A 15,932-nucleotide genomic window follows, 5' to 3' on the forward strand; every position below is an offset into this window, starting at 1 on the left:
AATCCCCCGTTCATGAACCATGAAACCCAAAAATTGACCAGCCGATACGCCAAAAGCACACTTGTTTGGATTCATCTTTAAACCATGCTTCCTTGTGCATTATAGAGTTCTGCCCAAATCAGCTAGGTGTTCTTAGTGCCCCTTTGACTTCACCACGACATCATCAATGTAAATCTCCACAATCTTGCCGATGAGTTCATGAAAAATATAATTCATAGCTCTCTGATATGTGGCACCAGCATTTTTCAGCCCAAAGGTCATCACAATCCATTCGAACAAATCAACATGTCCAGGACATCTAAATGTTATTTTATGAATGTCTTCTTCTACCATAAATATCTGATTATACCTAGCTTTACCATCCATAAAACTAATCACCTTGTGCCCTGCGGCAGCATCCACTAACATATCGACTACTGGCATTGGGTAACCATCCATCGGCGTAGCTTTATTAAGATTCCTGAAATCAATGCCGACACGCAATTTCCCATTCTTCTTATACACAGGAACCACATTAGATATCCATTTGGCATATCTACACTGCCAAATAAATTTAGCTTCAATTAAACATGTGATTTCTTCCTTTATATCTGGCAAGACTTTAGGATTACAGCGTCTTGCACCCTGTTGATATGGCCGATATTCGTGTTTTATAGGTAAACGATGCTCGACAATAGATCGATCCAAACCAAGTATCTCATAATATTCCCAAGCAAAACAAGATTATATACTCTTTTAACAACTTTTTCAAATCATGTTTATATTCAGGATCTAAACTAGCACTAATAAACATCGGCCTTGGTTTATCACCATCTCCAATATCAATTTTCTCTAATATATCAGCTAACGTGAACCCGTGCCCTAGTTTACCTTCATCTTCAAGGAATTCATCCATCAAGACTCATCTAAAGAACCGACTACTTGGATCGGTGTCAACTCATAATCGGCCACCTTCAAGAAATCCTTTTCCCACACTTGGCTAGAAAAACAACTCACCCTTTCATAGCTCCATGTGTGGGCTTCAGCCGATGCTATACTAAACGACGAATCGGAAGACACCACTACAACAGTATCGTCAATCCATTGTATGAGGCATTGATGCATGGTAGACGGAATGCAGCAATTTGCATGAATCCAATCCCGTCCCAAAAGTAAACTGTATGAACCCTTGCCATTAATAACAAAGAAAGTGGTAGGAAGGGTCTTACTGCCGATTGTCAAGTCAACACATAATGCCCCCAAAGCAGGGGACACAACTCCTTCGAAGTCTTTGAGCATCATATCCGTCTTTGTCAAATCATCACTGCTCTTCCCAAGCTTGCGCAGCATCACATACGGCATTATGTTCACTGCCGCACCTCCATCCACCAGCATCTTTGTAACTGGCTTGCCATCAACAAACCGTTTTAGGAATAGAGCTTTAAGATGTTGGCGCTTGCCATCTTCCAGCTTCTCGAATGTGGCCGGCACTAGCTCTAGAGCCAATTGGGCCACTGTCTCCTTCAACTCTGATTCTTCATCGTTATCATTTGGTGCCATGAATTCCCTTGGCATCATGAAGACCACATTGACGCGTGCAGCCAACAAACCAGGATCTTGTTTGTCATCGGCTTTTGGCTTGACGCGCCAAACTTGTGATTTAACTCTCTTTTTGTTGAGAGTTTGTTTTTGTTCTTCTTCGATTATCTCCAATTGACGCGGCCTTTGAACACGCCTCTTCTGTGATTTGGTCAAACCTGTAGGGCACCACTGAGGCTGACTGGCACAGTGTACAAACAGCTCTCTTTCGGGATCTCTGCGCATCGGCTGATCATCAGGTATCCTGTCATCGGCCATTCGCTCTAGCCGATCATGTGCAGGAATTCGACCCCCAGAAGGGTCACGCAGCATAATCCTGCCCCCCAGCCGATCATGCACAGAAGCTTTTCCTCCTAGCCGATCGTGTCCAGGAGTACATTCACGCCTTTCTATCACCATCGGCCTGCATGGTCCATCGTCAAAGCGTGGTCTCTTATACGACTGGCTACCACGATATAGATTGTTGCATTCAGGACAATCATCAGCCGATGGCAGAGTCAAACCTTCTTCCCAGCAATGTATGAAGAAAAGACACTTCCAATGTTCTTCCTTATGGGGTCCCTCCTCTTCTCTGTGTTGCTGCTTCTCACGATCACGCTGGAACTTGCTCAACAACATCTGAGACGTGACCTTCCTCTGTAGCACTGTAGAGCATTCGGCCTCTTCTTGCAGCTTTTTCCCCTTGACTTCATCGGCCGATACATGTGCCTTGGGATCAACAGCCCCCGATTCCTTGGCCAATTGCGACGTCAAAACCTTGGTTTGTGGCGGATTTTTCTCCTTGCTGATGTCCACCATGTTTGCGGAGAACAGATGTTGGTCAATCTTCATTGTTTTCTTGGGGACTTCAAACTTGAGTCTCCCTTGCTCAAAAGCCAATTGAATTTGCTGGCAGAAGATCTTACACTCATTTGTATCATGAGAGGTCGCATTGTGCCACTTGCAATATTTCATGTTTTTCAACTCTTCATCTGACGGGATCTTGTGATAAGGTTTTAATTTGATCAGCCCTTCCAACAGCAACAGGTCAAATATCTTGTCCGCTTTCGTGATATCAAACCCAAACTTTTCTAGTTCCTTTTTCCCAAACGGACACGATACTGGCTTCTTATTACCTTGGACCCATTCTGCCGATGCAACCACCTCCTCTTCCTCATTACAATCAGGACTATCGGCAGATTTAGTAAAATTAACTTTCTTCTGAAAGTTATTCCTCTTCTGCTCATAAGGCCGAACCTCCCTAGTCATCCGATGGGCCATCTGATTAATATTGTCGAACTCTTGCGAAGCATATTTTTCTTTAATGTGTGGCAAGAGTACCTGAAAAGCCACATCGGCTAGCTGTTGATCAGACAATACTAAGCTGTAGCGCCGATTCTTAACATCCCTGAATCTTTGTATGAACGCAGACACTGATTTGTCATTCCTTTGCCTCAGACTGGTCAGATCTATCAATTTCATCCCAGAAACACCAGAATAGAAGAATTGATGAAATTGTTTTTCCAAATCGGCCCAATATAGGATGGAATTAGCTGGGAGCATGGTAAACCACGCGAACGCCGATCCTGACAGAGACATAGAGAATAAACAAACACTCAGTGCATCCTGATTCCCTGCTTCTCCACGCTGCATTATGAATCTATTAACATGTTCAACTGTGGACACTTCTTCTTGTCTCGAAAGCTTGGTGAAGTCAGGCACTTTGTACTTGTGTGGGAATGGAAGCTGATCAGAAGCAGGTGGATATGGAGTCTTGTACATGATAGATTGTTGCTTTCGCCTTAAACCAAACTGCTCCCTAATCACCTCAGCTATCTTGGAGGACCAATCAATCTGCTGATTAGTGATCGGCGTTTGTTGGGGAGAAGCTGGAGCTGCTGGTTGTGTCGCCGATGCCATCTGTGACGGAGTTGGAATTGTCGGCTCGTTGGCCGATGCCATATGCGGTGCATGCTGAGCAATTTGACTAGACAACTGTTGGTAAAGTACCATCCCAGATGTAGCAATCGGCTGCGATACCGATTGGTTGACTGACTGCTGGGCCATAGAATGAACGTACGGTACATTAACATGCCGTACTCCTCCAGTCATAGGATCATGAAACACCCAATTTACTCCACCCTGATGAGGCAATCTTGAGACTAGGACTTCCGTTGGTGTGGTAGGGTGTACTGACGTAGCACTCTGTTGCTGAGGCAACGACTACGAAGCTGATGCCGTACTCTGCCCCGTCGGCTGGGTTGCCGACGTGTTTTGCATCATCGGCTGCGAAGCCGATATGTTCTGCTGATAGACCATCGGACTGCTTTGCCCCATGGCTGGTGAAGTAAAGAATCCTGGGGGCATGCCAAATCTAGTCACTTGGTCCCACACGATCGGGAAACCCAATGAAGATCCTCCTTGTACTGATGTGGTGATCGATGGAGAAGTTGTGAAGACAGGATCCGTTTGAGGTGGTAATGTTGCACTAGCAGGTTGTGAGAATGTAGGAGCATTACTTCCTTTCGATCGGCTGAATGAAGCCGATGGATCCGTAGCTGTGGTTGACCCAATAGGAACAAAACCCATCTAACCAGGTTGCATGTAACACGATCTGGTATAACCTTGGAACACACCTTCTCCCAATGTCTTGATCACCGCATTATGTACAGTATTAGTCATCACTGGAGCATGGTTGACGAATGCATGTCCCATAGCTTGATGCACTATGTCCAACATCTTGTTCTCATGTTGGGCCTCAGTTAGGGGTTGCAGAGCAGGGAAATCAAATTTCTTGACAACTTCACCACTCCTTGTAGCGTTGAAGGACTTGAGGCATTCGCGCTTGTATGCTTATAAAGCTTTATCTAACTCAGCTTTCTGCTCATCCTTGAGCTTTTCTTCCTCAACGGGGACGTAATTTTCCTTGCTGACGCTGGAACCGTCCATGGGTTTAGTCATGTTGAAGCTTCGTTTGTCCCACCGGGCGTGCCAAAAGGTGTGTTGATGCAAAAATCAATACACTAGAATCTGAAGGCACCATTTGCCAAGTTTCGGAATGCAGACCATACGTGCCAGTCAATTTGACCCGGAAATTGACAAGGAATCGGCAAATGTTAGATCTGAGAGTGTATCGGCTGGTTTTTTGAATAACCCTCGCACAGCGTATCGGCAGGCTTTGCCGATGCAGTAAATGACAAGAATTAATTAAAGCGATCGGGGCAAGCGTAAGATGGCGCATAAGACTGCACAGACGTATCGGCAAGTCTAGCCGACACAGAAAACGACAAATCGGCTCGGACAGCCGATTACACATACATAACAATATAAAAGCTACGAATGTGTAACTTAAATAAGGCTACTCGATAATACTTGAAACAGATCTAAATCGGTTTTATAATATTATAATATTATTACAAGATTTCACAGCCGATCACATGTGTTTCAAGGCAGATAGATCTGATAAAAGAAAAATTGATAGGAAAAGACCAATAAATCTAGCAAATACCAATAAATTGTGAATTAATCTAGACGAAACCACAGCGATACGCCCGGAAGTCAAAGGCCAAATAGAATTCGATAACTTTGAACAAATCTAAATGAAGCAACAGCGATGCGCCAGTTGACTAAAGCTTAGATTTACTTGATAAACGAAAACTTACAAGCAAATCAAGTTGCTCGAATGTGAGACATCCTCGATCAACTCAAAAGAACTCGCAGAAAAAGAAAATAGCGAAGTCGCTGACAAGAAAGTAAATTGCAAGGGAATTGTAAAGGTTTGTTGTATTGGATGTGTATCAACCTTTTCAGGTCCCATACAACTGCTATTTATACCCTAAAACTAACAAGTCCTGGCTGATTACGGCAAACACATATCTTGACAAAAAAGAAAAAGATTTCCTAAATAAGATAAACCGAATAGAAACCAAATCGCCGAGATCTGATCGAATCTAGAATATTCCTTTAGCCCATCGGCAACGGCACCATCGGCTGACTTCCATACGCATCGGCGCCTTCCAAACTGGAATATTCTCTTGGCCCATCGGCAGCGGCAAAATTGGTCGGTTTCCACATTATGCATGCTGGCTTCATCCAAATCGGCATCTTTCTCCAGTTCATCATTTATCTTGACGCGTGTCAAAAAACGGCATCAACAGGAGTATTGCGACAGATTTGAGGAGATGGCAATTTACATGGGATTCCCATGGGTGGCGGCCTGCGGCTATAGATCTAGGCGGAGGTGCTCGCTCCTAGCCGTCGGTGCAAGGGGCGGAGGCCTGAGGTGCCTGCTCCCAGCCGTCGGTGCAAGGGGTGGCGGCGCAGCGCAGGAGTCTAGGTAGCCGCGCCTGCGTAGGCTCGCCGTGACATCCATAGCCGTCGGGTCGACCGAGGATGGGCCAGCGATGTGGAGCAGAGGATCTACTCCGGTGCGGGGTCAGCGGTGGCTTTGAGCAGGGGCAGCACGCGGCCTGGGGGACGGGTAGGGGCGGCGGCGGCCTGAGAGACGGGCGAGGAGTGTCCAATGCGGGAGGCAGCTGGTAGGGAGAGAGGGAGACAGATAAGGTAAGGATTTAGAGTTAGAAGACTCGAGATATACTGGTGGTAACTGTTCGATCGAGATCGGACATCCTGCAAGGGCCGACGCTAAAGAGGCCAACTTCCAGTTTTGGCTATTTTCACGAAGTGGGCCAAAACGTGGTTGCGTCGGGCCAACATTATTTTTTTTGTTTCTTTTTCTGTCCAATAAGTATGCATAATACATTTAAATTCTCATAAATATATATTATTATATAAAGAACATAATAAATTATTACACGACATATAAGTTGTGTTGTAGAAGTTTCAATAATTTTTGATCTCATTTACTATTTTTAATAGTTTAAATTAATTCTTGCATGTTTATTGAAAGTAATTACAATTTGAACTACATGTATCTCAAATAATATTTACAAAATTACACAAAAATATAGTTTAAGGACTTCTGTCCCATTATAGCTCATATCCTAAAAATAGATAGAAATTCCAGATGTTTGTTAGGAGTAATTCAAACTTCTATTTACAACCTTATTATAAAATAATGATAATATTACCTAAAACTTCTCCAAAATTTCTATAAATCTGAATAGAATAATTTTCTGGATGTATAAGCTTGACATTGTTCACAAAATGGATGGATCTCTCACATTGTTTCATACAACTTAAGTCAAACTTTGAAGTTTATACACCCTTAAGTCTTTTCTTCCTCATATACACTTGAAATTTGGACATAGCCTTAACTTCATCCTCCTATTAAAATCTGTGGATTTACATTGCAGCTTGCCGTGCAAAAGGGTTATTTTTCTATTTTTTTAAATAACTAATTAAGCCACTTTTGTAAAGTAACTTGCAAAATTAATTACGTTATATGCCCTGATATATTTTTTATGTGTAATAGGCAACATCCAAGTTGTCATGTAGGAGTTTTAAGATCTTTTTAACAGATTTGTATTTTCTATCATTTAAATGAATTTCTGTGCGATAATCAAAAGTAATCCCAAGTTGAACTATGAGTACCGCCAATAAGATTCGAATAATTGCACAAAAATTATATTTGGGATCATATGTTCCATTCTAGCCCATGTCTTGGAGATGGATGAAAAATTCAATTATCTTATAGGGAAAATTCAAACTTCTATCTCCAAATGACCACATCATCATTACAATAATATCTAAATTTAGTTAGAAAATTCTACGTATTGGTGTGACAACATATTTTTTGTCCATAAGCTTACTATACTAAATTAAGATTGTACCAAAGTTATAGATATATAATTTCCTGTGAGTTTGAGTAATTTTCATTGTTCATTGTTCATTGTCCATAAAGTTCATTGTTCATTATCAAACCCACATGAAAGATATATAATTTCCCTTTGAGTTTGAGTAATTTTCCAGCGTGTTCTTTCTTAACCGACAAGAAAATATATATTTTCATGTGGGTTCAGTTATTTCCCTGTGCGTTCTTCCAAAACCAACAAGAAAATGTATGAATTTTCCTGTGGGATCAATTATTTCCCGGTGCGATCAATTATTTCCATGTGCGTTCTTCCAAAATTGACAAGAAAATATGAATTTTCCTATGGGTTTGGTTATTTCCCGTGCGTTCTTCCGAAATCGACAAGAAAATGTGAATTTTTCTGTGGGTTTGGTTATTTCCCTGTGAGTTATTTCAAAACCGATAAGAAAATATGAATTCCTCTGTGCGTGCTCGAAAAAACCCTCAAGAAAATTGGACACCCACGGGAAAAAAAGGTTTCCAGTAGTGGTGACTCTATAATTGCTGAGATCCCAACACCATCATCGCACCATGCACCATCACAGTATATGACCCATGGTTCTATTGCTGCTTCTTCTTGAAAGCTTGAGGAGGTCCAGTCTGCGATGAAGTCTGCTAGGACTTGCGACAAAATTTCATAAATCATAAAAATATTTGCTTTGAAACTTAACTCCCAACCATGACATGTCATGTTGTATGTACTCATTTCACTTTGGAAATGATGAATAGTTGCTATGATAATTTTGACCACACCACCATTATACACACCATCAATTATGATACATGGTCTTCATTCAACACTCAATTCATAAAAAATCCTTGCATGAAAAGGATATGGACCATCATTACTCAAAAAAAAGAGAGAAAGAAAGTACATGGTCCATGATCCAAAAAGGGAGAAAAAAAAGAGACTATCCATTCAAAAATAAAGAGTTGAAAGGACCGAAGATGACTTTGGAACTCATGGCTAATTTCGACTCGACTCTAACTTCCAACTACTACTAGCCTAACTCAACTAAAGGTAGAAAATAAAGTAGAGAGCTCCTCTTGGTGTGTTGAACCCCGTTGCAAATGATCATATTTATAGGAGTGAGCAACCTGCAGCACCATCGCCTGCAACCTGTTCGACCAAATACCAGAAAGGTATGATGCCTACTGAGACAGCTTATTAAGTGGTGCGTGTTTGTTCCAGTCATAGTTTTCATGCATGGGTTACTTCTTTATTGCACAATCTTGATGAATGCAAATATAAAATAATGGGGAAATCAAATGTAAAATACAAGCTCCAGCTCACTTCATATTTGTTTCGAGTTACTGGGAACCGGTTGCTTGAGTAGCTATGTTTATTTTGTGTGTGTGTGATGCTCGATGATTAGATTACACTACTACAATAATCTTTTGCGAAGCGGGCAAATTTGATTTTCCGAGGCGGGCAACAGAAACGCCTCGGAGCTAAGGTCACAATAAATGGAGCATTTTTTGAGGCGGTTTGGTGCCCGCCTCGGTTAATCAAATAAAAAAAGAAAAACCCGTGGATGAGCCCGCCGAGCCCATCCATGGGCAGCGGCCACCGCACCGCCGCTCGCCGGATCCGGCCACCATGGGCGTGGATCCGGCCTCCAACGGTGGATCTGGCCACCACGGGCACGGATCCGGTGAGGGAGGGAGAAGGATGTTGCCGGCCGCTCACAGGGGAGCATCACCGCTGCAGGGGACCACCAGATCCCACCGTCTCCTCGTGAAAGTACCGCTATAGGGGCCACGTGACCACCGGATCCCGCGAGCGCTGCTGCAGGGGGCTCGAGAGGGAGGGGTCGTCGTCAGGAGGGAGGGAGAGGGGGGCCGTCGGGAAGGGAGGGTCGGGCGGAGGGAGAGAGGGGCGCCGCCGTGGGGAACGAGAGAGATGAGAGAGACTGAGTGAGTGAGTGAGATGAGCGGCCCAAACCCTAACTCCTGTATATATGTGTGCTCACAACTAGGCCTTTTGGGCTAGCGGGCTGGGCCTGATTTATCGAGGCGGTTGAGTTACAATGACTGCCTCGGTTAATATATATTAATTGTGGTGGGCATTTTAAGAGTGCCCACCTCAGTTAATATATTTTGAGTGGCAGTTGTCGTAACCGTCTCGGTTAATAAAAAATGACCGAGGTGGTTGGAATTAACTGAGGCATTAACTGAGGCGGTTGGAATTCCTGACCGCCTCCGAGGGCCTTTTTAAAGGTCACGGTTAAATTTTTTTTGTAGTAGTGTTATCCTGGCTAAAGTTAATCATGATTGCACTTCAGAAACCAATCAATGTGCATGCAAGTTTATAGCTAATGCTTTTCTTTTGAGCTGCCGTCAGTCCCTTGGTTAATTCAGTTAGCTTATGTTACTTGTGTCGGAATACAATAAGCAATCATTGTTTTGTGCTCTTTAACTACTCCCTACTTGCTTTGACCTTTGTTAATATTTCATTTTTAGACACTTTTTATATGTGAGAAATAGCCTACTTCAGATATTGTTAAGCACTATCTAAGTTTAAAGTTTTGTTTTTAGACACTACTAGTTCCTTTTCATTTGTTTATTTTTAGACACTACTAGTTCCTTTTCATTTGTTTGTCTGATGATCTTTCCAAACTAAATTCAGCTGAGGCTAAGGATGTTGGGTGGTTCAGATAGAGTGCAAGGTACTTTTGTGTTATTAGAATGCTTTTAGGAGAACATAGAGAAATCTCTTGTTTAGTGTGATTTGGACCAATTTTTGTTTCCTAGAATGGATAGGAATGATGGCTCCCTGTACGATGTACAGAACTCATGTACAATTGCTATATCTCAATCTATAACTTGTTGAGCTCCTTGTTATGTATGCAGCTCTATCTTTTTAAGTACAATATCTACTCTAGTTTCTGTTACAATGTTATCTTTTCTAGTTTTATATCAACAAATATTATGTTCACGGCCAAATAGAAAGTAGTAATCCAAAATGCTTTTCTATTAATTAAGATTGATTCTTGGTTGAGAAAAGTAATGCATCGGTTGTACACACCATGTGTGCTATATCATGTGCAGGTATGCAATTAAAAGCTGAGAATGATGCAAAACTTGAGCTCATGCTTGAAACATGGGCTTGCTTGAAGCTACTTTTTTTGCAGTATTGTGAGATTTTTTGCTAGATTAAATGAGTTAAACTTATTTCATGGTGAATCCAAAAACTTTGATGTTGTATGTATGTGATGAGATGTTGGATCAGAATTTATCTAGTTTTTATCTTGATTTGGGCTGAAATGATAATGGATTGATTAGAAAAATAGACTGTATTTTAATGGGGTGGATATAAAATGGGCCCTTCTTTTTTTTCATGAGCAGAAACTTAAATGTGCTATATGCAAATGGGCCCGAACTGACCCACTTGCTTGCTGCCATATCATATGGGCTATATGCAAATGGGCCCAAACTGACCCACTTACTTGCTGACATATCATTGTCCACTTCAGCATCCATGTGGCAATCATGCCATCACTTTCCATATCATTGCTATGTCAACAGCCACGTCATTAGCCATGTCATTGTACACATCATCATTTCCATCCACATCATCACCATATCATCGGCCACGTCAGCGGACAGGTCAATATTGTCATCCACATCATCGTCCATGTCATCTATGTGTGACATGGCGATTGAATCCGTGATGTTTATTTTCATCACAAATAATGGGCTCGAGTTGGGTTGCGTGGGCCTAAGACTATTTTATGACGGTTTCAAAATGTCATGGATTAAGCTAATCTATGACGATTTCGCTAAAAACATCACGTGGTGTAATCTGTGACGCTTAATACATGATGAAATTTAAGATCGTCACAGATAACGTTTTATGACCGATTTTTTGATGAAATTTGATCATCATGGATTAACAGATTTTTGTAGTGTGAAAAGCATAAAAAAGTTACCAAATAATGAAAAGGGATACTTTTGCTTGCTTGGGCTAATATTTGTATATGATTTGATTGCAACCTTTTGTGCTAGCCCCATCACTTTAGACATGTTAATAATCAATTAATCCTGCAAATTGTCTATGATACTTTGTTGGTCTGTGGTGCTCCGAACTGTTGAGACAATTGCTCCTCCCATTTTTTTTTTTTGAAAGTAGCCAGGAGCACTGGCCTGTCATGTAAGGGGTTAGGGACCCATGCTGATCGGACTCCATACGTTACGTTTTAGTTAGTGCACGTGTGCAAATTATGATCACTTTGGCTAAAAACTGACGAACCATTAGTAGTATGGCAAAGGAATATTACTAACCACAGGATCAGATTTAGAATTCGGTAGTGAAAAAACATAATGGGCCAAAAATTCCGACCTTCAATTTCTTCTGCATCTGGTTCAGTCAGACCTATTTCTTTCTTAAATTACTAGGATCTTGTGCTTTCTTAGAATAAGCATAATAGTCATCTAAGAACTTGATATTATTTTGCATATGAACATCAACCAGAGGACCAACAATATTCTGTAGTACCTCATTAATTTCAGGAGAAAGAACTAGATTTTTTGGAGGTGAAGCACTTTTACTCAGATTGTCTTGTACCTGAAATGATGGAAGTAGTGGCTAGATGTATTCTTCTTTCTTAAACACATGATGCCACGTCTTTCCCAAGCATGCAGCCTCTTCTTCTCGCTTTCTTCTATGGCCTTTATTTGCTTAATGAGACATTGGCGAGAATCCCTCTGGCATATCACGTAGTAGGCTTTCATGTTGTTCTCATCAAATCGATCTTTGGAGTCTCTTGAATTTTGTGACATCCGGCCTAATTTGAATATAGACCATTAGTGGCCCATGAGTGCTGCGTGCACATGTTTAGTACCACCTTGCTAGTTGAGTAAGGGTAGATCCAATTTATAAACCTTTGTCCTCCAGCCATAGAACCTTCGGGTTGACCCTTTTACACGAAACAAGGACGAAAGTGTAAGTAGGGTGCTATGTGTATGCGAGCCCGCCCCTCGGAAGGGCCGGGCAGTGCGGCTTTGGAGGACAGGGTGTGACAAATTTGTCACAACAACCAATTTCTCCATCCCGTGCGGCTTTGGAGGATGGGGTGTGACAAATTTGTCACAACAACCAATTTCTCCATCCCTAGCGGAGTCGTCAAATAGTTTGTTGACATGAAAACAAGCCACACCAAACACCAGCAAGGTCACTTGCAGCACGTAGAGCTGCTCCTTGCAACGCCTCTGTGAACCAAAGCCTTCAATTGCGATTGCGATGAAGTAAGAACAAAGGTTTAGGGTTTGAAAAAGTAGGGGAAAATAAAAGGAAAAATATAAAGGTAACTGTGTTTTTGATCGATTAGATGACCTCAATTGGCCGTGGGCGGTCTTGCCTCATTAGAAGTCGAAAGTCTTACATACCTTGTACCAAAATATAACTTTAACTTGGATTATATATAAAAGAAAAACTGGCCTGGACAGCTTAGGAAATCACTCTAGATAGTTTTCTGTGGTGTGGATTTCCCCGCAACTATATAACTCTCCCATTTGGATTCCAAATTGGACATTATATATGTATATATGGATTTCGATCCTAAAGAGCTACACAATATAGTGGAGTCCAACTCATGATTCAACAATTTCCTCCAATCAGTTTGGCTGGTTATTTTCAGCCATGCTAATTTTGGTAGTCAAAAGTGGTAAACATTTAACATAGAACGCCCATGCTTACGTGTAAATATGGCCACAACAGGAGTTTGTGGTGCATCATCTCCACCATTTCATGAAGTGGTTGTTTCTTCATTTTTCATAACGTGGTTTGCAGGATGTGTACCTACATTGCTGCACATCAACTACCATTGCCAGAGTAATGAGAGTCTGACTCTAATTTACTTAGCTAGTGCGCAACATGACCTCTAATTTTTTTTCTTTATGTGGAAATACTTGGCAAACACCCTTATACACACTACAAACAATAGTCGTTGTTAGATAGGTTTGCACTTGCGCATGGCAGTAGTCGAAATAAGAATAAAAGCGTCAATTCACAACAATGATCCATCTGTTAGAGGTAAAGATCAGTTGGTTATGTAATCAATCTCTTGTATATGCAATCACATCCTGGTCTGGTAGGGTTGTTTAGATAGCTTGGTATAGAATCAAGAGTTTGTTGTATCATCTTCTAGTTAGTTAGCCTAACCAATCCTAGATGTGATCGCATGAGATGCAAACCACGCAGGAGGTTGTTTCCTGCATATATAAACAAAGGTGCGGCCCCTAACCGGAGTTCAACGCTTCCAATCGATTGCTTCACATGGTAATCAGAGCCAAACCTCCACAAAGCATATCCATGTCGGCCTCCTCGGCGTCCATCCCGGCACCGCCGGCCTCCTTTGCCCAGCCCATCGCCGAGAAGCTCAACAAGACCAACTATGTCCTCTGGCAAGTCCAGATTCTCCCAGCCGGGCGTGGAGCACAGCTAGAGGGGTTTTTTGATGGATCTGAAGTGCAACCACCCAAGTAAATCACAGAGAAGCAGGACGCTGCAGGCAAGGACGTCCACAAACCAAACCCTGATTACGCAAAGTGGCTGGCTCTCGATCAACAGGTTCTCAGCTACCTGTACTAGTCATCCCTGTTTCGGGACGTGCTGAGCCAAGTAGCGACGTTCAAGATAGCGTCGCACGTCTGGAAGGCTCTGGAGGAGATGTACTCCTCCCAAACGCGTGGACGAGCAGTGAACACACGGACAGCACTTGCTAGCTACAACACATAAAGGTAATCAATCTATTACCAAATATGTTGGGAAGATGAAGTCTCTAGCAGATGAGATGGCCTGCGCGGGAAAACCCATAGAAGATGAGGAGCTGAACCAGTACATCATGCAAGGATTGTACATGGAGTTCAATCCGATCGTGTCGGCCATCCGCGTACCAAAGGAACTTCCTTCTCTGAGCTCTTCTCCTAGCTTCTCAGCTTCGAATAGAGGCTGAACCTCTTCAAATTCCCTATATAGCACTAAAAAAAAACTTAGTTCCCTATATAGCACTGGAAAAGTTTCCCTATCCTATTTGACATCCAAAATTTTCTTTTATTCCTTTTTTAACACTTCCGTCAGATCTGTTAGGTTAAAATGCACTGCTGAACACGTTTTGTGGACCAAACTACCCCTCAGGGACTTCCCCACCCACCACTACTAGATTTTAGGGCTAATGCCACGGAGTCCATGGCAACAACACATAATTTGTTGCATTAGACAGGTGGTATTGCAATAATTTTGTATTTCCATTGCAAAAAATTAATGGTATTGCAATCAATTGAAATATGGTTGTGAGTAGCTTATTATTCCCACATTTGTTTTTCATTGTTATAATTTTTATTTCGGTTTTCAATAAGTAAGGGTTATTGCCACAAAATTCAAAGTGGTTGCGAGTAGTAAACAATATTGCTAAGAATTTATTGCATTGCATTAAATAATCATGTGTGTTGCAATATATTTGTCTATATTGCAACAAAAACTAAGTGGTTGCATGAAAAGGATGCTCTTGCCACCGATTATAGTTGTTGGTATATGCTAGTTCCATTTGTGGCAATAGATCAGTGTATTGCAACTAAATAGATTATGTTGCCTCAAATATGGGTGGACCCAAAATAACAAACACCTGGGCCCAGGAACAAAAGGATAGATGGACCAGGACTATCGTTGGAACGAGGGAGGCGCGCAATCATCGTGTGATCAAGGTCGAAAGGGCAGGCAAGCGGTAGGCAGGACCATCGGACTTCTCTTGAACCACAATTTCGTGATGCTTTATCAATTTCATCACAATTCGGCCCAGAACACTATGACGTATTAAGAAAATTCTTCATGGATGTGAAGCATAAACCTTTATCAATTTTTTTATACTGTCTCTTCCCTTGTTGCTTACGTGAAGTATAAAGCCTTTTTTATACTATCTCTTTCCTGTAGCTTACGTGAAGCATAACCAAAAAAAAAAATATTGTCTCTTCCCTGTAAAATAGTGGCTCACAAGGGGTTCAAACCCAGGTCTACAGCCCGCCATGCAAATGTCTTACCATTAAGCTAGTAGTGTAGTTGTGGTGGAAATACGAAGTTTACCTTTCATATAAGCGTACAACTATTGCACTGAAAAAAAGAAGAAGCGAACAAGGGGTTCAAACCCACGCGCCAGCTTGCTAAGGGGTGAGAAGCCTTAACCACTGCGCTGTTGGCAAAGTTGTGTTTACATACTACGTTAAAGTTTATTCATAGTGATAAAATGGCAGGGCAAATCCGAAAAACAAAGGGAAACCCTCTAGCAGGAATCAAACTCGCAACTGTAGGAATGGCAAGTGCATGCTTTAGCACTACACCACTCACTACGGTATGTGAAGAGTAAGAAGATTGTACTATAAAACAATACTAAAATATGTGCTGGAGCCTCGCCACGGATCGCAGCCAGCTGATTCCGATGTGCGAGCCCAAGGGCCAATAGCATCACACCACATGGCAATATGGCATTGCTGCCTGCCAACCCTTGATAATCCACATGTATATTTCATCTTTTCTCTTTTTTAATCTGTAATTGAAACTTGTAATGGG

Source organism: Panicum virgatum, chromosome 8K (genome assembly GCF_016808335.1).
Source record: "Panicum virgatum strain AP13 chromosome 8K, P.virgatum_v5, whole genome shotgun sequence".
NCBI lineage: Eukaryota > Viridiplantae > Streptophyta > Magnoliopsida > Poales > Poaceae > Panicum > Panicum virgatum.